The sequence below is a fragment of the Theropithecus gelada genome, chromosome X (genome assembly GCF_003255815.1).
Source record: "Theropithecus gelada isolate Dixy chromosome X, Tgel_1.0, whole genome shotgun sequence".
Taxonomy (NCBI): Eukaryota; Metazoa; Chordata; class Mammalia; order Primates; family Cercopithecidae; genus Theropithecus; species Theropithecus gelada.
In genome coordinates this window covers 49649160-49676778 of record NC_037689.1, presented here as the reverse complement: position 1 = coordinate 49676778, position 27619 = coordinate 49649160, and the positions used below count along the sequence as shown (strand labels likewise).

Sequence of the window (27619 nt, the reverse complement as noted above, 5' to 3'; positions counted from 1 at the left end):
ATTTCTCATACATTGCTGATGGGGATGCAAAATGTTGCAGCCATTTTGAAAAAAATTGACAATTAAATATCGGCATTATATGCACTTTTCATCAGAAGTCCCACTCCTAGATGTTTGCCCAAGATAAATTAAAAAATGGATCTACAGAAAGACTTTGTACTAGTCAAAATTCTTCAGAAAAACAGAAGCAATAGGATATATGTGTGTGTGTATGTGTGCCTGTTTTATGTATACATATATACATATATACACACACATGCATATGTAATAAGAAATTGGCTGAGAAGCACCAAGACCTGCAGTTAGCAAGACAGAGACCCAGAAGAGCCAATGGTGTTGCATTAGATTGAGTCTGAAGTACCGAGAACCAGGAGCACCAAGATTTTAAATTCCATTTGGAAAGCCAGCAGGCTTGAGACCCAAGGATAACCAATGTTTCAGCCATGGTTTGAAAGCCAGAAAAGAGTAATGTTGCAGCTCAAGCAGTTAAGCAGGCGGTGTTCCCTCTTGTTCTCAGAAAGGTTGGCCTTTTTTTAAAATTCTATTTAGGCCTTCAGTTGATGGGATGAGGACTCCCCCCACATTAGGGAGGGCAGTCTGCTTTACTGAGTCTACCATTCAAATGTTAATTTCATCCAGAAACACTCTCACAGACACACCCAGAATAATGTTTGACCAAGTAACTGGGCACCCGGTGGCCAAGTCAAGTTGACACATAAAATTAACCATAATAGGCTTATACACAAACTAGAAGGGGGGGAATTGTCCTAAAAGTGGTGATCGAATAAACAAATTGTGGTATATTTATACCATGGAACAAAACGACCAAAATAATGATATACACAAAAACATGAATGAATCTCAAAAACATGATGGTATGTTAGAAAGTGAAACATGAAAGACTGCATACTACACGATTCCATTTATATGAAATTCTAGAAAAAGCAAAACTATAGTGACAAAAAACTGATCAGTGGTTACCTGGGGTGGAGGATGAGAGGAGGAAATCTAATTCAGAGTCACTATGGAATTTTTGGGGTTTATTTAAAAGATCTATATCATGTTTGTGGGAATGGCTACACAAATACATACAATCACCAAAACTCATCAAACTATACATTTAATATGTGTTGGTTTTATTTTATGTAAATTATTCCTCAAAAGTTAGGAAAAATGATGTTAATTATAACATTGTTAACAAGAGTAAAATAGAATATTTTATAATAGAGAAATGACTAAAGTTATGGCAATTCAACTGAATAAAAAATGATGCCCTCTTGAAAATTATAGGATTGAAAATGCAATCAGAACTGTACATGGTTGGTAGACTATGCTTGTATGTATTTTTAAAATTTCACATTTCTCTAGAGACTGAAAAGAGAACATGGCTATTTTTAAATATTGTTTTAAGGAAACAAAACATGTATCTTAACAAAAGCAAAAATTGACAAATGGTATCTAATTAAAGAGCTTCTGCACAGCAAAAGAAACTATCAGAATGAACAGGCAACCGACAGAGTGGGAGAAAATCTTTGCAATCTATCCATCTGACAAAGGTCTAATATCCAGAATCTGCAAGGAATTCAAACACATTTACAAGAAAAAAACAAACAACCCCATTATAAAGTGGGCAAAGGACAGGAACAGGCACTTCTCAAAAGAACACATTCATGCAGCCAACAAACATATGAAAAAAGCTCATCATCACTGATCATTAGAGAAATGTAAATCAAAACCACAATGAGATACCATCTCAAGTCAGTCAGAATGGCCATTATTAAAAAGTCAAGAAACAACAGATGCTGGTGAGGTTGTGGAGCAATAGGAACACTTTGACACTGTTGGTGAGAATGTAAATTTGTTCTACCATTGTGGAAGACAGTGTGGTGATTCCTCAAGGAGCTAAAACCAGAAATACAATTTGACCCAGCTATCCCATTACTGGGTTTATAGCCAAAGGAATATAAGTCATTCTATTACAGAGATATATGCACACATATGTTAACTACAACACTATTCACAATAGCAAGGACATGGAATCAATGCAAATGCCCATCGATGAAAGGCTGGATAAAGAAAACGTGGCACATATACACTATGGAATATTATGCAGCCATAAAAAGGAAGGAGATCATGTCCTTTGCAGGGACATGGATGAAGCTGGAAGCCATTATCCTCTGTAAACTAATGCAGGAACAGAAAACAAAGCTCCACATGTTCTCACTTGTAAGTGGGAGCTGAACAATGAGAACATGCGGACACAGGGAGGAGAACAACACACACTGCAGCCTGTCGGGGAGTGGGGTGGGAGGAGAGAGTATTAGAAAGGATGGCTAATGCATGCTGGCCTTAATACCTAGGTGATGGGTTGATAGGTGTAGTAAACCACTATGACATACCTTTACCTATGTAACAAACATGCACATCCTGCACATGTCCACCAGAACTAAAAACAAAAAAGGAGTAAATGTAATCCTAAAGCAAAATAAAATACTTGGGTATCACAAGTTTTACAGCTCAGAAATACATATAGTCTCAGTTTCCCGTTTTTAAAATTGAATGACACATTTCCTATGGGAGCTGATGGTAAGGCTTGGAAAGCCAGTGATATAGACACAGCGGCACATTAAACTCTTATAAAAGCGAAGATTTTATAAATATGAGCAAGTTGTAAACATATAAAGAAAAGGTTGTTTGCGTTATTTCTGATTATTGTTGTTTCATTTTGCGACAAGATTTACCTTTGTGTTTTTCAATTGCTTTGTATTTTTCATGAGTTATCATAGTTAATGGGAAAATGTATCTGACACAAACTAATATTCAAGTACTTTTATTAGGCAAACTATTATTTGTAATGCCTTCACAGTTTTACATTTTAGTTAGATTCTTCCTGTGCCTAAATCATTCTCTGTTAATGACTTAGGCACTAGAGGCACATTAAAGCTTTTTAACCACTGAGTAATCACAGGTCTTTTAGGAAATTGCTGCCGCCATGCATAATTTGCTACCCATGCCACTCACCTGTGTCAGTAGCAATTAGAGATTTCCCCACTGATTCCACACTGTCCTGAAAGAGTTAATGGACCTCTGCAACAGTGCAACTTCCTAACAGGATAAAATAAATTGTTTCAGTGCAAGTCTAATCAGATTTCTTAATAAAGATAATAAGCTAACCAAGTCATTGGATTTTAGTTTGTCCAATACTGATGAAGGGAGAACATAACAAATTTAAGTTTAAGGTTATGCAATGTGTAGTTCAAACATATGTGACAATAATAATGTTAAAAGCTCTGAGAAAGAAAAGCAAAAATATTTATATCCATTCTGAAGAAAGGACTATCATTAATTTAGCATTAGTCATCTCTGAAAGTCTGATGTACTTGTAGCTAAAGTTATTGAAGCGGAAATGACCTGGGAGCATGAATACTTAGTTTTTATTATGACATAGCTTGACGCGGTGATACCCCCAAGCTCTTTTCCTGGGCCACTTTCTTTTGCATCAATAACTTCCCCTCATGCATTATTTATTTAGTTTTTATTTAACTGACACTTATTGTGCTATGTACTGTTCTGCGTTTTTGACAAGTATTAAAACATTACTCCTTATGATAACCCTATGAAGTGGGTATTACTAATTTCTGTTTTACAGATGAGAAAGCAGAGATCCTGAGGCATAAGTAACTTTCTCAAACTTGTAAGTCTGGATCCTGAATCTGTGCTCTTAACCATTGAGTTAAAGTGCCATGACGGTTTATTAGTTTTTCCAAATTCCACCACAGATTTCAAGAATAGATCTACTCTCAGTTCCCCCCCCCCTTTTTTTTTTTGAGATGGAGTCTCGCTCTGTCACCCAGGCTGGAGTGCAGTGGCGAAATCTCAGCTCACTGCAAGCTCCGCCTCCTGGGTTCATGCCATTCTCCTGCCTCAGCCTCCTGCCACCAGCCCAGCTAATTTTTTGTATTTTTAGTAGAGACGAGGTTTTACCGTGTTAGCCAGGATGGTCTCGATCTCCTGACCTCGTGATCCACTCGCCTCGGCCTCCCAGGGATTACAGGCGTGAGCCACCGTGCCTGGCCTACTCTCAGTTACCTTTGACTTCCATTTCCACTCAAATATTATTTTCCCTACAAATTATTGTACACTATATCTTGTGAAGAGAAAAATATTAGTGTCATAGTAAAACCATTTTAAGTCCCCAACACACGGATGAGAAGCTATTTTCTGAAAATTATGTCTGAACCCGGAACTACTTGCCTTTAACTAAAAATAATAATAATAATAATAATAAATCCATGTGGTTTCTACTTTAAACATGTTTTATAAGGTGGCTGCAGGGTTCTTACTCAAAAGACTGAGGTAATATGGCCTTAAACCTGACAGAATCCAGGGCACTGACATTTGCAATTACTTCAAATTTTGGAAGAGTAAGGAAAGTGGGGAGGCTAGAAAGACCTGTCAATATAGTCAATCTCAGAAAACATGATTTTCTCAAATATCTGTATTCTCGTTGCTATAACTTTTGCAATCACTGTAGTTTACAGCACCTTCTGTAATGTAATGTTGGCTGCCATAGAAGTACTCCACCAAAATAGAATGCCTCCTAAATCTTAGTGGTGTTAAAATGTAGTCATTTTATACAATGGGAATAAACATTTCTCTATTAAACTAAGCATATTTAGAGAAAAGTTTCTGAAGTTAAATAATGGTTGGGAAAGAAATTGCTAGGAATATTTTCTTTGCCTTATTATGATACACAAACAGGAAAAAGATGTTTTAGGTGCATGTTTAGAGCAATCTCAAGTTAAAACACACACACACACACACACACACACAATGAATTACCATACATTTAGAATCTGGTTTGGTAAAATCAAGGGTTAACAGTAATTCTAACCACTTGATTTCTTAGACTGTTCTATCGTTTTAGGTGTTTAATGAATGAGAAGCAGAATTAGTGTTATTTGAGAAACCATTAAAAATCATTTTGCATTTTCCTCTCTTTTTTTCTATTATAAAATGATTCTGTTAGTGTTAGCAGAGCCTGGAATAGGGGTTGGCAAAGCTGAAGATGTTTATTAGGAATAGCTAGGATAATTAAGATCAAGTGGATGACTTAACATTTCCTAACATGGAAAAACAGAAGAAATCTAAAGGAGAGTTGTACATGCTTCTACAACCACCATCTACCATTCTACCTGTATAAGGGTCATATTTCACCCTAAATTCTATTAAAATGGATGAACTTTTTCTTTTTTGATCAAATGATGATCTCTCTACTTGTATATTGGATCCTCTCAAGGCTTGCCTACTCAAGAATTTAATTTCTGATATTACCCTCTTTTCTCTTAATATCAGTGGCCAGCAAACTAAGGTGCACAACCCAACCCTGCCTTTCATCTGTTAGTAAATCAAGTTTCATTTGAACACAACCATGCCCATTAATTTACATGTTACATATGGTTGCACTTATGATAGAGCTCATACGGCTGACAAAGTTTATAATATTTAATATCTGTCCCTTTAGAGAACATGTTTGCCAACTGATGTCCTACATCTTCCATTTTCTTTTCCCTTGGTTAGATAACTTCTGCCAGCAAATAAACATTGTGTATTGTTACTTTTAACATTAATACCTTTTTTACTCCAGTTATCTCCTTCAATTACTGCCCCATTACTCTGTTCCCCTTTACAGAAAATCTCCTCAAAAGGTTTGTGTATGTCCTAGATATTTCTGCCTCTTATTACCTATTTTTTTCTTGAATCGCCTGAAGAGTTTCTTTCAACTATTTCATACACACTGCTCTTTTAAGGTAATCAATAATGTACATTAATCCAATTTTACCAGCCAATTTTCAGTCCTCATCTTATTTCATTCATTAACAACATTTGGCAGTATTCTAATCCAATTTTCTTGAAGCATTTATTTGATTCTCCTCATACCTTCCAAGTCCATTATTTTTTTCTCAGTCTTCTTTCCTTGTTTCTTCTTATTTTCCTGGCTCCTAAAGCTGTGAAATGTCTCATTTCAGTCCTCAGACTTTGTTCTTCTTTACATAAAATTATTCCCTTCATAGTTTAATCCAGTATAATTCACTCAGATGCCATACATTCTATACACTGGTGATTACCAAAATTCTCTTTCCAACTCAGACCTCTTCCTCAAATTCTGTACACCGGTCTGCCTCAGCATACCTACCTGGATCATAAATACGGATTTCACTGTTAATAAATTCAACACAGACTCCTTACACATATTTTCTGATGGGTCCACTTTACAGAGGCTCATGCCTTTGCTCAATCCCAAGTGAATACAGTCTATCTCTACAGAAACAGATAATTATCTATTTTAAAGCTTCCACTTGCGGTTTCTGTTTCCATTTTGGAGGAGTAAGCGCCTAACATATTGATCCTCCCACAAATATCAGCTATAAACATTAGACAAAAATAAACAAACTCAAATACCTGGGGCTCTAGAAACTGTACAAATAAAAACATTTTTAGAAGGGACCAAGTGACCAGCACCGTGTGAATATCCTGTATTTTTACAGTTTTACCTGAGAGTAGCTGCAGTCACAGAGGTATGGAAGCAGCTAAAACGCTAATGGTAAACTAGAAATGTTTCTGGTAGTCAAGTGAACACAGAACCCTGGAAAGAAAATAATCAAGAGAAACTCTAAATTTTGTGTTTAAACTCACTTCAGGCTGGGCACGGTGGCTCATGCCTGTAATCCTAGCACTTTGGGAGGCCGAAGTGGGTGGATCACGAGGTCAGGAGATTGAGACCATCCTGGCTAACGTGGTAAAACCCCATCTCTACTAAAAATACAAAAAAAAAAAAAAAATTAGCTGGGCGTGGTGGTGTGCACCTGTAGTCCCAGCTACTTGGGAGGCTGAGGCAGAATGGCATGAACCTAGGAGGCGGAGCTTGCAGTGAGACGAGATTGCAGCACTGCACTCCAGCCTGGGCGACAGAGTGAGACTCAGTCTCAGAAAAACAAACAAACAAACAAGCAAACAAACAAACAGAAAAAAACCTCACTTCAACCTGTGAAGCATGCATATGTAGGCAAAACTGGAAACAGCTTTGAACAACTGAAATTTGAGCCACTGACCCCTTCAGTTAGGATATTTTGCAGTTTGGGTCTAACTATTTTAACTACTTACTGTAAGAGAAACAAATTGTTACTGTTCAGAGCAATATAACAGAATTCAGAGTGTCTACAACATGAAATTCCTAGTGGCCATGATACAATTTGAAATTATCTGACACACAAAGAACCAGGAAACTTAGACCCCACTTCAAAGGAAAAGGCAGTCAGCAGATGCCAATTCTGAGATGACTCAAATGACAACAATATGTTAATTGGGTTAAATACTCCAAAATAAAATAACACCAAAATCTGGTTCTTGGAAAATATCAACAAAATTCATGACCCCTAGCTATACTACTAATAAAAAACGATAGAAAGAAAATACCAATATCTTGAAGGAAATAATGAATATTACTGCAGATCCTATATCTATTAAAAGGATAATAAAGGAACATCATGAACAACTTTATGCAAACCAATTCTAAAACCTAGATGAACAGACAAATCCCTTGAAAGATACAAGCTCCCAAAACTCCTTCAAGAAGAAATAAATAACCTGAGTAGTGCTAGATATATTAAAGCAACTGAATTCATAGTTAGCTATCTTCCCTCCAAAAGCCTCCATGTTTCTGGTGGCTTTTTTGTTGAAATCTAGTGAACATTTGGGAAATTATACCAACCTCAAACTCTTTCAGAAAATTCAACGGAGAGAACACTTTTCAACCCATTTTATGAGGCCAGCATTACTCTAATACTAAAATCACAAAATGATATTATTTAAAAAACTGCAGATCAGTATTCCTTTTTAATTATTTTCTTTATTCTTTATTCATTTAAATCAATTTTATTGTGTATATTTGAGGCTTAGAACATGTTGTGGGATACAAATAGTAAAGTGGTTACTATAGTGAAGCGAGTTAGCATATCTATCATCTCACATAGTTACTTTTGTGTGACAAGAGGCATATATATATATACACACACATAAGCACTTTTAAACTGAAGAACAAAGCCAAATATACACACACACACACATATATACACACACACACACACATACACACACACACACACACACACACACCCCTACAGATGTAGTGGAAAATTATTCACCCATAAAAAGGAAGAAAATTCTGCTATTTGTCCCAACATAGAAAGACCTGAAGGACATTATATTAAGTGAAATGAGCCGGACACAGAATGAAAAATATTGCGTGGTCTCACTTACATGCTGCATGGTCCAAATATTACTGAATCTAAGTCCACCATATATAAAATAATAATACACTCTGACTAAAGAGGGTTTATCTACAGAATTCCAGTTTTGTTTAATACTGAAGTAATCAATTAATGTAATTAGCAAACCATATTAAGAGAACAAATGGAAAAATAATTGTCTTTTTTATTATTTTCAATTTTTATATTTTTAATTTTTGTGGGTACATAGTATGTGTATATTTTGTCATTTTATGAGATGCAGAAAAATCATTTTACAAAATCAGATAGCCATTCATGATAAAAATATTCATCAAACTAGTAATACAAGACAACTTCCTCAATTTGATAATGAGCATCTACAAACAATGAAAATCCTACAGCTAACATCATACTTAATGGTGAAAGAGTAAATCTTTTCTTCTAAGGTCAGAAACAAGACAATGTCCCCTTTCAACACTTCTCTTAAACTTTGTGTTGGAGGCCCTAGCCATAGCAATGAAGGAAGGAAAAAAATGAAACTGATAAAAATGTTAAAGGAAGAAGTAAAACTATATACACATGCAGAAGAAATAATTGTTAAAATAGGAGAATGCTGAGGAATCTGCATATAAATTCTAGAAAAAATAGGTGACTTTATCATGGTCAGAGACTAGATTAATATACAAAAATGAATAAAATATTAGTTTGTGTTTACAATAGTACCTAAAATCACCAAGTACTTATGATTAAATTTAACAAAAGACACGAAAGACAGAACAATTGAGACTAGAGAACACTGACAAACAGACTAGAGAATATTTAAATAAATTAAGAAAAATACTCTAATTCTGGACTGGATGACTAAAATAGATAATATACAAAGTTACCCCCAAATTTATATATTCAACACAAAACCAACCAAAATTTCAGAAGTTTTAAAAATTTATAGAAATTGGAAAGTTGATTCTAGGATGTATATGGGAATTGAAAAGACCAAGAATGCCTGCCCAAAGTACTTTTAAACTGAGGAACAAAGTCAAAGGACTTACACTACTTGATTTGAAGAGTTACTCTAATGGTGCATTATAACATTGGGCTACAGGATAGGCACGTAGTCAATGAAACAGTACAATGTGCAGAAAATGGATAGAAAATCGATGGGAAAAGAATCTTCAACTACACTTGAACAACTGAACATCTACGTGGAAAAAAACTGAGCATAGGCCCTTAATGCAAACCATATACAAAAATTAATTCAAAATACATTTCATAGAAATGTGAAAGCCAAAAATAAAAAAATCCTAGAAAAAGTAGGGCAAATTATTTGCAAAGATTTATTAGATAAGACACACAAAAAGCATAATCATAAAACGAAAAAAAAATTGGACATTTCCCACATTTAATCTTTTGCTTTTTGAAAGACATTGTTAAAATAAAATGAACATGCCAGCCACAGAAACAGTCTATGAACATGCCAGCCACAGAAACAGTCCACAGACAAGGACTGGTGAGGAGACAAGATTTAGGCCCCCATGATCTTTAACCCCTTTAGCCCATGGTGTTACTTCTGCGATTTTTATGTTACATGGCAAAAGAGACTTTGTAGATGGAATTAAGATTTGCTAATCAGCTGACAATAGAATAGAGTGGTTATTCTAGATTATCCAAGTAGGCCTAACGTAATCACACAAGCATTTAAGAGTGGAAAGGGAAGGAAGAAAAGTCAGTCAGAGAGTACAGTGTGAGAAGAACCCCATCATGGCTGCTAATATTTTATTGTTTATGGCGTAGTTTAAAATCAGCTGGTTCCTTGCCTTACTTTTCATGTAGACCTTGAATCAATCAACTGTAAAGAAGTTCAGTTTTTTATCTCTCTCTATGCACTAATCAACAAAATAAATTAATACAATGTTATACAAAAAGTGTTACAACATAATGCAAGGAAAATACAAACACAAATGAAAGTCCTTAAGGTCCAGTGAAGAGAACTAGCCCAGAATGTAATAGAGTGGAAAGGTACCAACTTAAGAAGCAGGTGGAACTGGCCGGGCGCGGTGGCTCACGCCTGTAATCCCAGCACTTTGGGAGGCCGAGGCGGGCGGATCACCTGAGGTCGGGAGTTCAAGACCAGCCTGACCAACATGGAGAAACCCCATCTCTACTAAAAAAATACCAAATTAGCCAGGCATGGTGGTGCATGCCTGTAATCCCAGCTACTTGGGAGGCTGAGGCAGGAGAATTGCTTGAACCTGGGAGGCTGAGGTTGTGGTGAGCTGAGATCGCACCATTGCACTACTCCAGCCTGGACAACAAGAGCAAAACTCCGTAAAAAAAACAAACAAAAGAAGCAGCAGCAGCAGCAGGTGGAACCAGAACTATGAGAAACTCAACTGAGCTAGTGAAGAAAAGAAAATGAAATGAAACACTAGAGGCATTTTCCAGTAATGGAAGAGTAAATGGGTAGTAGAAAGAAATGCTACTTGAGATTGGGAATATTAAATAGCAGAGGATAGCAGTGTTTTGAGGAGAAGGGGAAGATACTCGTCCTCAATAGATCGGTAGGGGTTTCACCTGAAAAATCTTCTGTAGCAATGCCTTTGGCATCTACTAAAATCAATCTATGTAGGCTAAAACAAATGGGTAGACAATAGTACAAATATTCCTTAAAACATCCTTGAAAGAAGATTGCATATATGTAAGCAATTATAAAATCAGAGACAGTAGATATAGCTAAGATAATACAAGATTGAAAATGCCGCCTTATGAGAGTCGAGTGTAGCACTATGTGACAGAAAGGCGAAACTCCCATCCAAGAACTAACCAGGCATGACTCTGCTTAGCTTCTGATATCAGACACGTTCAGGGTGGTATGGGTATAGATGTCAATGATGGACTGGATAAACAGAAGGTGGTATATATACACCATAGAATACTATGAGCCATTAAGAAGAATGAAATCATGTCCTTCGTAGCAACATAGATGCAGCCGGAGGCCATTATCCTAAGCAAATTAATGCAGGAAACAATACCACATGTTCTCATTTATAAGTGAGAGCTAAGCACTGAGCACATATGGACATAAAGATGGGAACAATAGACACTGGTAGCTATTAGAGGGGGAAGGGAGGCAAGGGTTGAAAAAGTAACTGTTGGGTACTATGCTCAGTGCATGAGTGATGGGAATCAATTGTACCCCAAATCTCAGCATCACTCAATGTATCCAGGTAACAAAACTTCACATGTACACCACAAAACTAAAATAAAAGTTGAACATTTTAAATAAAGTAAAATAAGAAATGTGAAACTCACAGAGAAAACACATACTAAAAGATTTTGAAATTGGTGGATAGGAAAGAAAAGCACCTCAAATAAGATGCCATTTTTATTTATCATAACTTCCATAATCACAAAATTCTACTTTGTCAAAAAAGCAACGGTATTTCCAATAACGCTCTCAGTAACTAATGTATCTATAGTTTTATTTTCCCTCCAGATATTATAACCCCCTAGTGCAAATATTAACATATTATGGGAACAAAAAGCCCAATTTAATCCTAAACTCATAGACCATGGATTCCAAGCAACAGTAATAGGCTGATTAGCATCCTAGTGAAATGAAAGCCAAGATGATTTCCATATATGCTCCTTTCCCTAGATATTACCGAGTCTTCATTCTGGATTGCAACACTCGGTTCTGGTTTACAGAACTATAATTTGGCTTCAAATTACTTTTTTGGTATTTTTCCATCATTATATTTGAAATTTTTCAAACATATAGAAATGCCTTATCCATATAATTGCCACCTAAATTTTATGATTGTTAACATTTTGCTGTTTGATTCATCACATATCTGTGCCTCTAGCCATCTACCCATTTATCCAATTATCAATCCATAACATATTTGATCAATTTCAAAGTCAGTTTCAGATATCAGGAAACTGCATCCCTAAAAACTACAACATGCACATTATTTATTTTTAAACAGGCTGACTGAGTTATTAACATTCAATAAAAATCATCCATTGAAAGTATACAAATCAATAGTTTTTAGTATATTCACAGAGCTGTGCAGCCATCACCACAACCTAATTTTAGGACATTTTCCCCACCCCAGAAAGAAACCCCATGCTCATTGGTAGTCACTTCCCATTTTCCCCCATTCACCTAGCCTTAGGCAACCACTTTCTGGCTCTACTCACTTGCCTATTCTAAACATTTTATGTAAATGGAAGAATACAATATGTGGTCTTCCGTGACTGGCTTATTTCATTAGCATAATGTTTTCAAGGTCCATTCATATCGTAGCATGTATCAGCACTTCATTTCCTATTTTTGCTGAATAGCATTCCATTTTATGATATACCACATCTTATTTATCCATTCATCAGTTGATGGATATTTGGGTTGTTTCCACATTTTGGATATTATGAGTAATGTTGCTATAAACATTCATGTACAGGTTTTTGTGTTGGCATATGTTTCCATTTTTCTTGGATACATAAATAAGAGTGGAATTGCTGGGTCATATGGAACTCTATGTTTAACTTTTTGAGGAACTGCCAAACTGTTTTCCAAAGCAGCTGTACCACTTCACAATCCCATCAGCAATGTATGAGGGTTCCAATTTCTCCACGTCCTTGCCAACACTTTTTATTGTGCCTTTTTAAATTTATAGCCATCCTAGTGGGTGTGAAGTAGCATCTCATTGTAGTTTGATTTGCATTTCCTTAATGACTAATGATGTTGAGCATCTTTTCATGTGTCTATTGCCTATTTATGTATCTTCTATGGAGAAATGTCTATTTAATTCTCTTTCCCAGTTTTTAGTTGGTCCATCTTTAGAGGAAGGATCAATAATGTTAAAATAGTCACATTGCCCCAAACAATTTACAGATTCAATGCTATTCCTATCAAACTACCAATGAAATTCTTCACAAAATTAGAAAAAATTATTTTAAAATTCCTATGGAATCAAAAAAGGAGGCCAAATAGCCCAGGCAATACTATGTCGATAATAATAATAATAATAATAAAGAAACTGGAGGCATCACGTTATCCAACTTCAAACTATACTACTGGGATACAGTAACCAAAACAGTGTGGCACTGGTACAAAAAACAGGCACATAGACCAGTGGAACAGGATAGAGAGCCAAGAAATAAGGCTGCACACCTACAAGCACATGGTCTTCGACAAAGCTGACAAAAACAAGCAATAGGGAAAGGAGGGCCACCTATTCAATAAATGGGGCTGGGATAACTGGCTAGCCATGTACAGAAGATTGAATCTGAACTCCTTCCTTATACCACATACAAAAAATCAACTCAAGATGGATTAGAGACTTAAATGTAAAACCTAAAATTATGAAAACTCTGGAAAATAACCTAGGCAATACCTTTCTGGACATAGAAACTAGCAAATATTTCATGACAAAGATGCCAAAAACAATTCCTACAAAAACAAAAATTGACAAATAGGATCTAATTAAACTAAACGATTTCTGCACAGCAAAATAAACTATCAACAGAGTAAACAGGCAACCTACAGAATGGGAGAAAATATTTGCAAACTATGCATTTGATAAAAGTCAACTATCCAACATCTATAAGGGGCTTAAGCAAATTTACAAGAAAAAACAACCAACCCCATTAAAAAGTGGGCAAAGGACATGAACTCACTTTTCAAAAGAAGACACTCATGCAGCCAACAAGCATATGAAAAAAAGCTCAGCATCACTGATCATTAAATACAAATCAAAACCACAATAAGACACAAGTTTGCATTCAGTAGGATGGCTATAGTGAAAAAGAATGACAATAATAAGTGTTTACAGGGATGTGCAAAAACTGAAACCTTCATATTTTGCTTATGGAAATGTAAAATGGTCCAGTCACTTTGGAAAACAGTTCTTCAAAAAGCTAGTCATGGAGTTACCATATGATCCTATAATTTTACTCCTAGTTATGTACCTAAGAAATGAAACATATCTCTACAAAAAAACTTGTATAGAAATGTTCATTGCAGCACTATTCACAATAGCAAAGACATGGTATCAACCTAAATGTCCATAAATGGTAGACTGGATAAAGAAAATGTGGTATATATACACCATGGAATAGTATGCAGCCATAAAAAAGAATGAGATAATGTCCTTTGCAGGAACATGGAGGAAGCTGGAGGCCATTTTCTTTTGAAAACTAACACAGGCACATAAAAACAAATATTGTATGCTATCATTTATAAATGGGAGCTAAAATGATGAGAACACATGAACACTAGGTAGGGAAGAACAGACAATAGGGCTGTTCTTTTGTCTGTTGGGGACAAAAGAACAGACAAAAGACATGGAGGGGAAGAGGAGGGAGAGGATCAGAAAAAATTCTTATCGGGTACCATGCTTATTACCTGGGTGACAATCTGTACACCAAATTTTTGTGACATGCAGTTTCCCTATATAACAAACATGCATATCTACCCCTGAATCTGAAATAAAAATTTTTGAAAATTTCATGTCTTAATTTTTAAAATTTATTTTATTGCATATTGTTAAGGTGTTTAACATGATGTGTTGCTATACACATACATAATGAAATCATTACTACAAACTAACAAATTAACACATTCATCATCTTCCATAGTCAGTTTTTTTAGGTAAGAGCACCTAAAATCTACTTTCTTAGTAATTTTCCAGTATACAATAAAATACTCTTAACTATAATCCTTATGCTGTACATTAAATCTCTAGACTTATTTATCCTACATAAAGGATTGTACCCTTAGACATGCTTCTTCCCATTTCCTCCCCCTCTTCATACCTGGCAACCACAATTCTCTAATTCTATTTATTTGACTTTTTAACAAAATTCCACATCTAAGTGAGATAATACAGTATGTTTCTTTCTATGTATGGCATATTTTATTTAGCATAATATTCTCCAGGCTCACTCATGTTGTCACAAATGGTAGTATCTCCTTTATAAGGCTGAATAATATTCCATTTTTTTTTTTTTTGTGTGTGTATATATATATATATATATATATATATGTACTGCAGCACTATTCACAATAACCAAGATATGGTAACAGCCTAAGTGTCCATCAATTGATGATGTGTATCTTGATTTATACATATATATATACACACACAATGTTATCTTTACATTATGGAGTCATAAGAGTTCTTTATGTATGCTGATCCAAGTCCCTTATCACTATATGATTTGCTAATATTTTCTCTCATTGTGCAAATTTTCTTTTCACTTCCTTTATGGTAATCTTTGAGTGCAAATATTTTTAATTTTGATGAAGTTTAATTTATTTTTCATTTATTGCTTAGATATATACTTTTGGTGTCATATCTAAGAAAACATTGCCTATTTTTCTAAATACAATACAAATAAATACAAATATTTATTCCTATGTTTTCTTTTAAGGCTCTCATTGTTTTAACTGTTACATTTATGTGTATGATGCATTTTGAGTTATTTTTGTGTGCATGCATGGTGTGAGTTCAGGGTCTAACTTCATTCTTTTGCATATGGATATCCAGTTGTCCCAGCACCATCTGTTGAAAATCATTATTTCTCTATTGAATTGTCATGGCGCTCTTTTCAAAAATCAGTTGACCATGATTGATTTTCAAAAATCAATTGACCAATTCAAAAATAAATTGACCATAAAGTAAGGGTTTATTTCTGAGCTCTCAATTCTATTCAATTAATCATCATGTCTAACCTTATGCCAGAACTTTACTGTCTTAGGTACTTTAGCATTGTAGTAAGTTTTGAAATGGGGAAATAGTGTCCTTTGTCTTTGTTCTTCTTTATCAAGATTGTTTGGGGTATTCTGAGTCCCCTACATTTCCATATAAATTTAGGATCGGCTTGCCAATATCTGCAAAAACGCCAGCTGAGATTTTGATAGAGGTTGTAGATTAATTGGTAAATATTGCTATCTTAAGAATATTAAATCTTTCAGTCTGTCAACATGGGATGTGTTTTCATTTATTTAAATCTTTCATTTCTGTCAAACTGTTTTGCAATATTCTGTGTACAATTCTTATACTTCTTTTGTTAAATTTATTCCTAAGAATTATGTGATTTTGATTTATTGTAAATGTGTTTTCTTAATTACATTTTCAGATTGTTCATTGTTATTACATAAGAATACAATTGATATTTGTGTATCGGTTTTGTATCCTTCAACCTTGCTGAACTTGTCTATTAGTTCCTATAGTTTTCGAGTGGATTCCTTAGGTTTCCTGTACACAAGGTCAGGTCATCTGAAAATAGAGTTTTACTTCCTTTTTAATATGAATTATTTTTATTTATTTTTCTTGCCTAATTTCCCTGGCTAGAACTTCCAATACAGTGTTTAAGTGTCAAGAGCAGACATTCTTGTCTTGTTCCTTATCTTAGGGAGAAAGCATTTAGTTTTTGACCATTAAATGTGATGTTAGTTATGGATTTTTATTAGATAACTTTTATTAATTTGAGGCAGTTATCTTTCATTACTAGCTTGTTAAGATGCTTTATCATGAAATGTTGAATTTTGTGAAATGTTTCTTCTGTATCTATTAAGATGATTATGTGCTTTTTGCCATTTTTACCTATTAATATGATATATGAAATCAATTGCTTCTTAGATGATAAACCAAACTTGCATTCTTGGGACAAAACTTATTCAGTGATGATGTGAAATTATTTTTGCATGCTCTATATTCAGTTGTCTAGTATTTTTTGAGGATTTTGGATCTATATTCATAAGGAATATGGCTTGTAGGGTTTTTTGTTGTTGTTGGTATCTTTGTCTGGTATTTCTATCAGGGTAATACTGGACTCAAAGAATGATTTGGGATCTGCTCCATCTTCTATTTTTTTTCAAAGAATTTGTGAGGGAATTGGTATTAATCTTCTTTCATTGTTTGGGAGAATTTATAGTGGGGTCTCTGGACCTGGGAATGTTTTGTGTATTAGTGGCAGAGGAGTTACTTACTAATTCAATCTCTTTACTTTTTATGTCTACTCAGCTTTTCTATTTCTACTTGAGTCAGTTTCAGTCATTTATTGAAAGCTGTCTATTTCATGAAAGTCATCTAATTTGTGGCATGCACCCTTATTCACATTATTTTCTTAAAATTATTTTCTCATATCTAAGGTCAGTAGTGGTATATTCTCTTTCATTCCAGATATTAATAGAAGAAAAGTCTTCTCTTTTCTTGATAAATGTAGCTAAAAGTTTGTCCGTTTCTTTTTATCATTTCAAAGCACCAACTTTTGGTTTCATTGATTTTCTTTGCTTTTTTTCCTCTCTAATCTCTGCTTCATTTATGTTCACTCCGATCTTTATTATTTTGAGCATTTTGCTTTATTTGGATTTAGTTTGCTCTTATTTTTCTAGTTTCTCAATGTGGAAGTTTATGTTACTGATTTGAGAGTTTCTTCTTATTTAATAAAGGCATTGCAGCTATAAATTAAGCACTACTTATAGCTATTCTTTGGACATAAGTTTTGGTATGTTTTTCCTTTTTTTTTTTTTTTACCTAAAAGTGTTTTCTAATTTCCCTTGTAATTTGTCCTTTAACTCATTGGTTATTTAGAAGTATATTGCTTAATTTCCACTTATTTATTGATTTCTCATATTTCATTCTGTAATTTATATCTAGTTTCTTTTTTAGTAAGAGATCATATATTTTATTGATTTCAGTCCTTTCACGTTTATTGAGGCTTGTTTTATAGACTGGCATATGTTTTATCCTTCAGTGTGTGCTTGAGAAGAATGTATTCTGCTTTTGTTGGGTGGAGTGTTCTCCATGTCTGTTAGGTCTAGTCACTTTATAGTATTCTAAAGTCTTATATATTCCTGTTCTTCTAACTTGTTCTATCCATTATCAAATTGTTTGGATTACCTTTCTCTCTAAAATTTGTAGCACTGGATACAATGCCATGATAATGTTCCCTGTTCCTTTACTTTAATCCATTGTTTCTTTGACTCTTTAAAAATTAAAGCATGTTAGGATCTTGGTGTTGAATTAATAAAAACACTGCCCTGAATTATACTCATCCCAGTAAGAAACATCCCATAATGAAGCTTCTAAATGAATTTTAGTTTGGAACTATCATGAAGAAGCCTCCTGAATGAGATTTTTGCAGGATGAGAGATTGGGAATATAAATTATGGATTTTAATTTCTTTGGATCTTTAACTCATGAGAGGAAGGTGATTTTATTCGTGGGGTTTATTCAGGACTTTAACTTACAAGGAAGTTTAATCTGTGAACTCTAATTTCTTTCCAGGAATTTTATATGGGAGTGATATGATTTTTATTTAAGTTTAGAGTGGCTTTATATTGGCATTTTATTATTAGAGTATTTTAATTGTGTCATTTTATTCTGTTGCAGAACGTTTGGCAATATGGCTAGAAATAATGTACAGTGAAAAAAGAAAAATAGTGAGTGAATATTGGTCTTGGCTACAAAGTAGACTTAGAACATAATAAATGTAATATTCAGTTCCACTTCAGGGGTTTCAGGTGGAAAAATTCGTATTTCCCAGTAATTCTCCTGGAAGGATAACCAAAGAAGCAGTGAGCACCATCCAAGAAAGAGTCTCATAAAGGTGAGAAAAGAAAGGTCCTGAGAGATAATCAATCAACTCTAATAGGAGAATGAAAAACTGTTGCTTGGTCAATGGTTTTCATCAATGGTAAATAATGCAAAGAGAAAAAAATATTAAGGGGAAAGGTTCTTCCCACTCCTTATATATCCTTTCCCCTCCTATGAGGATGGATTTTTTTTCCTTAACACTTATGACCCATCTCCAGATGTGTTAATACTCCTCAACACATAAAATGCTTTAATGATCGTTCCTCCTTTTTCAGTTAGTTTCATGTATCCTGTCAAAGTTGCAGCACTCAGGAGAACTGGTCCCTTCTCCAATTTAGGAGTGAAAGGCAAATATCTAGGTACATTGGTCTGAAGACACAATCTTTCATTGGATGGGTTGATCCAAGGTTTAGACTAGGGGCCAGGAAACTATCAGTCCATTTTGGCTCTTATGATAGGCTACATGCTCCAGCCTAGATTTTATCAGTATAAAATAAATATAGGTAATATTTTGGCCCTGTGTTTTCTCCCTTCCCCTTCCCTTCCCTTCCCTTCCCTTCCCTTCCCTTCCCTCCCCTCCTCTCTCCTCCCTTCTTCCCTTCCCTTCCCTTCCTTTCCCTTCCCTCCCTCCTCCCCCATCCCCTCCCTTCCCCTCCCCTCCCCTCCCCTTCCCTTCCCTTCCATTCCCTTCCCTTCCCGCCTTTCCTTTCCTTTCCTTCTCTCTCTTTCTTTTTTTTTTGGACAATCTGTCACCCAGGTTGGAGTGCAGTGATACAATCATAGCTCATCTTGATGTCAAACTCCTAGGCTTAAGCCATCCTTCTCCCTCAGCCTCCCAAGTAGCTATGACTACAGGTGCACACCACCATGCCCAGCTATTTCTTTTGTTTTATTTTTATTTTTGTAGAGATGGAATCTCCCTATGTTGCCCAGGCTGGTCTCCATCTTCTGGCCTCAAGCAATCCTTCTGACTTGGCCTCCCAAACAGTGGGATTACAGGTGTGAGCCATACACCCTGCCTATATTTTGGCAGTTATCTGCTTAACCTTTTCATTTATTTCCCAGTGGTCTCAGAACCTGAGCATGGAAGCAGGTGCTATTTAATGGATTGCCTTAACACTTCAGAAACCCACTACTTTGATGCTACCACTTGGCTTGAGACATCATCGTCTCTGGCCTGTAATTGCAATAACCTCACAATCAGTTGTTCTCTATCCATATTTGCTCCTCTATAGACCCACTTTTTGCCATATAAACCAAGTCATGTCAATCTGTCAATGCTCAAAACTTTACAGAGATTTATCTTTCTTAGAGTGATAGTCATATTCCTTAAAAATGCCTATAAGGCCTTTTCTCTCTCCTAAGTTATCTCTTGCTTTTCCCTCCCTTGCTGACTATATTATGCTCACTTTAATATCATTGTTATACTTTGAATGAGACAACAATATTTCTACCTAAGGGCATTTACCCTTTCTGTGCTGTCTTCCTGGAACATTATTTTTCTGCAAATATCCACATGGTCCCTTACATCCATGAATTCTTTTCTAAATTATCCCCTTAACATGGAAGGCTTTTATAAAGACACTATAAAGTATAACATCTTTTTCCATCCCCAGCACTATCTTTACACTGAATCACATTTTTTCAAAACATTTCTTGCTTTGCTTATTAGCTATTTATTTATTAGTTTTCTGCCAATTTTTGTTACAATATAATCATCATGGCTTTTTTGTTTGGTACTTTTGGCCTAGTCCCTAGACCACAGCCTGAGATTCCATAACTTCTCAACGAATATTTGGGCAATGAAAACCCTTTTGATAGATACTGTGCTGAGAAAAAGGTTTTAATTAGAAAAAGGACATTTAAAATAGTCAAAAGAATAAATGTAGAATATTTTGCATAGTGTCTGCCCCACAGTAGTAGCAGGTTCTCAGAAAGCATTAGTTCCAACTTTCTCTGCATCATTCAATTGTTTCATACATTTGAGAGTTTGAGATTTCCTACACATAAAGCAGAAAGAAGTCATTTTTTAAAAGAAAAGGTCAGATGGTGTACAGTTAAGATTCATTCAACAGCAAGTGACCAAATACGCAAATAATAGTGGCTTAACTACTACAAGCATATTTTTTTAAGAAAAAGTTTAAAGTAGATGATTAGTCCAAGGCTCAGGGGCCCAAGTCATTATCTCTGTAAATCTCTTGATGAAATGGTAGCAACATGACCATAGCAAATATAACATCTTCACACTGAAATGTCTCTAACTGGAAAGAAAGCAATTGTCAAAAAATGAAGGTCCTCTCATGTGTCCTGTCCATTTGTATGAAGGAGATTCAGTCCTACAAGCTCCCTGGCAGTCAAACCCCCATATGCCAAAGGCAAGAGACATTGGTGTCTTGGCCCAGTAGGCTCAGAAAGTGACTATCTTTTTGGCCTCTATGCTGGGAGACAAATCAAGACAGAAAAGGGATGCAACAGTTGTTGCATCAACAAACAATAGTGCCTGCCAAATTAATAACACATATAAATAAAACAAAACCTTTGTTTGCATTTCATGCCCCAATATTAAAGAAAATTTATCAAATAAGGAAAAAAAATCAAGATAAACATCATACAAACATTTTCTTGAATTTAAACCATTATGTGAATAGAATTCCTTTTTTTCCACCATACACACTGGGAAAAATGTATCCTGCATAAATGACAAGGAAACTGTAAGGATAAAATCAAATAGTTAACAAAAAATAATTTTAAATTCATAAAGATTCAACTATAAGGTTTTTGAACTCTTTTGCTCCTGAATGCCAAGAGTTCTTATATATACATATACTTATGACGATTGTACGATTCTTACATATTTATGCTAATATCATTGTTCTTTCATTCTTTTTCTTTCTCTCTTTCTTCTTCCCTTTCCTTCATTTACTTTGTTTCCTTAATTGTATTAAAAATAATATTCTCCCTCATTGCCTATGGATAGCCTGATTATAAAGAGGTATTCATTGACTAATTAGACAATGATTCATTCTAGTCTACAAAGTAGCTAGCTTATCTAGAGACAGTCTATTTTCAAAGTTTTAAGAGTCTCTTTGCTAGACATTAAACATTAAGGGAAATAGGTAATATTTAATTGCGTAAGTAAAAAAATAAATACAAAGAGTAGAATAATTGACAAACTAGGTAAAATTTATCTATTTTGTTGGGTTTCTGTTGAATTGCTTTGTAGAGTTCCTGAAAAATATTACAATCCTCCAATTCTGCACATTTTAATATATAAATTTAACAGAACACAAAGAACACTTACTGAAAGGTGTACAGAATATGTGTGTTTCTAATTTTATCACACATTATTGGACATCATTCTCATTTCTCCAATTCCCAAAGCTATTAGGAAACATAAACAACTTTATGTAAAGACTGTACATATCACGGCATCTGGTTTGAGGGAGAGGATTATATGAATGTTGAAAAATACTATAAAATAGAAATATTGAATTGACATAAGTAGATTTGCTTTAAGATTTGATAACTCAACTGTAGCACATTTTTATCACCTCTATAAAGTTCTTTCTAAGCCTTTCCCTGTCAATCATACTAGTGAAAAACCGTGACCTCTGTTTACTTTGCGGAAAATTTTTACCTGAAAAGAAGTGCCCTTCTGCTTTTACCCAAGTACCAGGGGTTAGGTCAGGTTAAAAGAATATTGTATACATTTTTTACAGAAAATATGTTAAAACTCTTCATGGCACATGCAGTAGTGCCCTCTTCAGCCCCTTCTGACCTGATAAAATGATAATGCCAGACTGAGCTTCCCCATTTAGTTGTATAAATAACCTTTTGGGGATATTATTCTACAATAAAAAAAATCTGCTGCTTTAAAGGACACGAGGGTTTCCAACTTCCCTCTAAGTGTCTTCACTGCCATTGTGTTTTTTTGTCTAAGCTGCCCTATGGAGTCTATTTAAAGAGGGATTCAAGAATCAAACCCACTGACAATCTTTCAGAAGGATTTGCTATTGCACTTGACAGGAAGTGACTTGTCAATCATCTGAAGATCTTTTGCTTGAAAAACTAATATTTTGGAGGAAAAGTAAAGCAAATCTTGAGGGTCATTTACTCACAACTTGTTCATGTTTATATGCCTTAAATTATTCCTTATGCTAAAGGAATATCTGTATACAGATTTTGGAAAACTATGACTATTTATTAAATAGCAAATATGAACACTAGGTATCATAAAATTATGGAATTAAAACAAAGTGAATTGTGCAGGTATCCAATCTAAACGCTCATTTCTCTCATTTTATTGAAAACACAGCTGAACAAGGTGTATCATATTGTTCAAGAAACCACAGTTAGAGTCAGGCTTGGCTGTATTCTTTCTAGCATGCCATCCAATGCCTTCCATTTCAATTTTCTTTTTTTTCTTTTCTTTTCTTTTTTTCTTCTTTAGACGGGGTCTCACTCTATCCCTCAGGCGGGAGTGCAGTGGCACGATCTCGGCTCAGCGCAACCTCTGCCTCCCAGGTTCAAGCGATTATCCTACCTCAGCCTCCCGAGTAGCTGGGATTACAGGTGCGTGCCACAAACCTGGCTAATTTTTGTATTTTCTTTTAGTACAGATGGGATTTCGCTATGTTGGCCAGGCTTGTCTCAAACTCCTGATTTCAAGTGATCTGTCCACCTCGGCCTCCCAAAAGTGCTGGGATTACAGATGTGAGCCACCACGCCTAGCTCCATTTAAATTTTTGACAGTAATATTAATCTACTTATATTGAATTATAAAAGTTTACATTTACATGTGAATTCAAATGTAAATGTTAAAATGTAATATTTGAAATTTGAAAAATACTTCCTGGTACACTGCTGAAGATAAACTGGAGAGATTCTATTGTAAATTCATATCTATAGGCATTAAAATATCTATTTTAATCAGGACACACATGTTAATTTCTTAATTATAAAGTTATTATATTTATAATGGTTATTCACTATGATACTATTTTATGCCAGGCACTATGCTAGCCTGTAAACATTTTATGTTGAGAAGTAGGTATTGTTATACACATATTTTAGATGAGGACATTGAGAATCAAAAAGGTAAAGGACTTGTCAAAGATACCTATGTAATGAGTGACAGAGGACTGATTCCATTTCAAATCTGCCTGATTTCAAATTCCAAGCTCTTAACCATTTTGATAACTCCAAAATGCCATTCTGCAGCCCATTCCAATAGTGAATAAGAACTTATTTCATTTCTGGTTTAGTTTAAAACTTGTTCATATACTTTTGTTTTCTATTGGCAAGTAAAATTGCTCTGCATAAATTCTTATATATTACTATAAACACAACTTGCAAAAATAATAGTAACCTTCATAAAAGGTCACCTTTTAGCATTCTCTTAACAGAACACAGAATGGTATACCAAGGAAGAATCTTATACTTTATGAAGTAAACATCCAGTAATTTTCATAAGTGGAAACTGAGGCCTATTACTGTGAAGGGTCATGAAGCCAATTAAGTTTTAGGAGGGTGCGAGCTCACAGAGAGGGCCAGATCTGAAAACCAAATCTCCAAACTGTTCTGTCTGCTCTGTGTGCTGCACAAACTGATGTGGTTGAGGTAGAAAAGAAGGAAGAAAAGAGCAATTAAAAACCCATTATGTAAGCAGAATTCAGCTCTATGAGGTGGTCCTTCTTGAATAAAAATATCCTACAGTGTAGCTGGAGTGTCATTATACAAGGCATGTTTACATTTCAAGTGCAGTCATGTTTCTATTGTCATTATAATGAGAGACAAGAATGGCATGCGATGCTTAAAACCTCATAGATATGTGACAAGAATAATGCATATGAGTAATTGATATCCTTGGATACCTGAAAGTTTTCTATGAATATTGTTTTAAAATTTAAGTTTGTTTTCCCTTGTTAATAGAATTACCAATGCACAAAAAAGAAAAATATGATCTTAAGTCTTTAATTAGGTAGACAAAAAGAGAATCTTTTCAAATAATTGAACTTTCACTGTTAACTTGGCAGTAGCTATTACTTGATATGTTTTAAAGAAGCAACAGTAACATCATCTTTCACATATGCATTAATACTGAAGTGCATACTTGATAAGAAACATTGCTAATCTAAGATTTAATTACCTACCAAAAAGATCAGTTTGATAGAAATGTTAATGTTTTTTAAGTTTTCAAATAAATATAATCATGGTTAAATGGAGATAAAGATAAAAATAGAGGAAATTATTATTTTAAAAATAATTTCCATTTTTATGTTAGATTAAAAGAGTACATATGCAGGTTTGTTACAAGTGAATATTGCGTGATGCTGAGGTTTGAGGTATGGATGATACTATCACCCAGGTAGTGAGCATAATACTCAGTAAGTGGTTTTTCAGTCCTTTCCTCCTCCTTCCCTCCCTCATCTAGCAGTCTCCAGTGTCTATTGCTCCCATCTTTATGTTCATGTGTACTCAATGTTTAGCTCCCACTTATAGTTGAGAACATGTAGCATTTGGTTTTCTGTTCCTACATTAATTAGTTTGGAATAATGGCCTCCAGCTGCACCCACTTTGCTGCAAAGGACATTATTTCATTCTTTTTTGTGGCCGCATAGTACTCCATGGTGTATATGTACCACATTTTCTTAATCCAGTCCACCATTGATAGGCATCTAGGTTGATTCCATGTCTTTGCTATTATGAATAGTGCTGTGATGAACATATGAGTGTATATATTTTTGGTAGTTTGATTTATCCTCCTTTGGCTACATACCCAGTAATGGGATTTCTGGGTTGAATGGTAGTTCTGTTTTGAGTTATTTGAGAAATATCCAAACCGCTTTCCAAAGCAGCTGAACTAATTTACATTCTCATCATCAGTGTATGAACGTTCCTTTTTCTCTACAGTCTTGCCAGTATCTGTTATTTTTTGACTTTTTAATAATAGCTATTCTGACAGATGTGAGATAATATGTCATTGTGGTTTTGATTTGCATTTCTCAGATTATTAATGACCTTATTAAAAAAATGAGCAAAGGACATAAACACATCTGAAAAAGGAAATTATTAAAAATATGATAAAATTATAGAACAGGTTTCTATATGTACAGGAACATAATAAACAAAGGAAAATATTTATTTTAAAATTAAACCATTTAACTAGGGTAAAATAGGAGGGAATAGAAGTTATATATAAGGTGAGAAAACCTGAATGATTCTAATATGAAGACTAGTAAAACTATAAATTAATAATTTATGAAGAACTTGCCTTTATTTTTCTCAATAATATTTAATTTTTAGTTAACTCAGAAACGCATAGACATGCACTAGTGGCTACACTTTATAAATTTCCTGATTTATATAGCTAAGTTTCTGGTTTTTTGTTAATGAGCTCCACAGTTTTACTGATGAAACAAAGCACATGGGAGTTTAATGTCCATTAATTTTAAGCAGCTTCAAAAATATCCTTTCAAATATCCATGTGTGCTTATTTTTTGTATTTTTAAGAGACAGAGTCACTTACTGTTAGAATATTCTATTAAAATGATACAGACTTTTCTTGGCTTATAATATAATTCACATGTGAATTATATCAATCAGTGACCTGGTTAAAAAATTGTTTTATACACTGGCACATATGTTGCATAACAAAATATCGAAGTCTTTTTCTTTTATATTATCCTAGAACTCTGCAGGGATGAAGGCAAGCTTTCTCAGTTTCAGCACTATTGACATTTGGGGCCGTATAACTCTGCTGGTGGGGGACTATCCAGTGCACTGTAGGATGTTTAGCAGACTTCCTATTCTCTACCCACTAAATGGTAGTAGAACTTCTCCCTATGTTATGATAATCAAGAATGTCTCCAGAAACTTTCCAGTTGTCCCCTGGGTGACACAGTCACCACAGTTGAAAACTACTAGGTTAAGGATATAAAATATCTCACCAAAATAGATAAACAATTTTCTCTAAGTCTCTAATTCTTCGCTGTTTAGAGTCGTGAAACCTTTGAGAATCAAACTCTTTCAGAAAAATTCCACAGAGAAGCAACATTGTGCTTATTAAATCTTGGTGATAAGGACCTTTTAAACCCATCCATGCTCTTTTGTTTAAAAGTCTTCTTTAGATAATATTTATGAACAATAGATTTGAATGGAAATAAAGAATAAATTGTGAAAATTAGAGAAAACACATTGTTTAGGCACTTAATACATTAAATTCTTTTACAAAACCCACTGGGACACCAAGAATTCATTTCAACTGCCAATCTTATCATATCCTGTATGGCTGTAAGTGAGTAAATTCTCTTTTTCTCACGATACTATGAAAAGTCCATGTCAGGCTATTATTTTTCCCTTGACATTCATATTAAGTTAATGTTTAACTTTAAGTACATATCTCCAAGAAGCCAGAAATCTGAATGTAACACCTTCAATGACAAGCAATTTTGTAGTAAATGTAGGTATGTCCATACACATAAAGTGAAAAAGAGAGCTATGTAATTTGGAAGATATTTGGAAGATGCCAGTCACTGTTTGAATAAACTATACCTCTTTCTCACCAGAATAATATTCTACATCACTACTCTTATGTTCCTAGCTGATTAAAAATACATTCAACCATATCAAATATATGACCATATGTTCAACAGAAGCACGTTATGATCAACCTCTTCAAAATAGAACTAGCATTTTTCAAAACTCAAATCTAAATCCTCCTTATTT

The 27619-nt window shown here is 34.5% G+C and overlaps 1 protein-coding gene across 3 annotated transcripts in view; it reads right to left on the bottom strand.

Annotated features, from left to right (window-relative positions):
- DCAF8L2 (DDB1 and CUL4 associated factor 8 like 2) overlaps positions 1-27619 on the bottom strand; it is a 170276-nt gene that overhangs the window by 30459 nt on the left and 112198 nt on the right. For 2 of the 3 annotated variants that reach the window (XM_025372963.1, XM_025372965.1), the window contains 2 exons: positions 6555-6646; positions 3022-3105 (listed from right to left, as the gene is read on the bottom strand). The gene's annotated coding sequence lies outside the window, so the exon portion shown is untranslated. The remainder of the gene's footprint in view (positions 1-3021; positions 3106-6554; positions 6647-27619) is intronic. The other variant, XM_025372966.1, reaches the window with a different exon arrangement.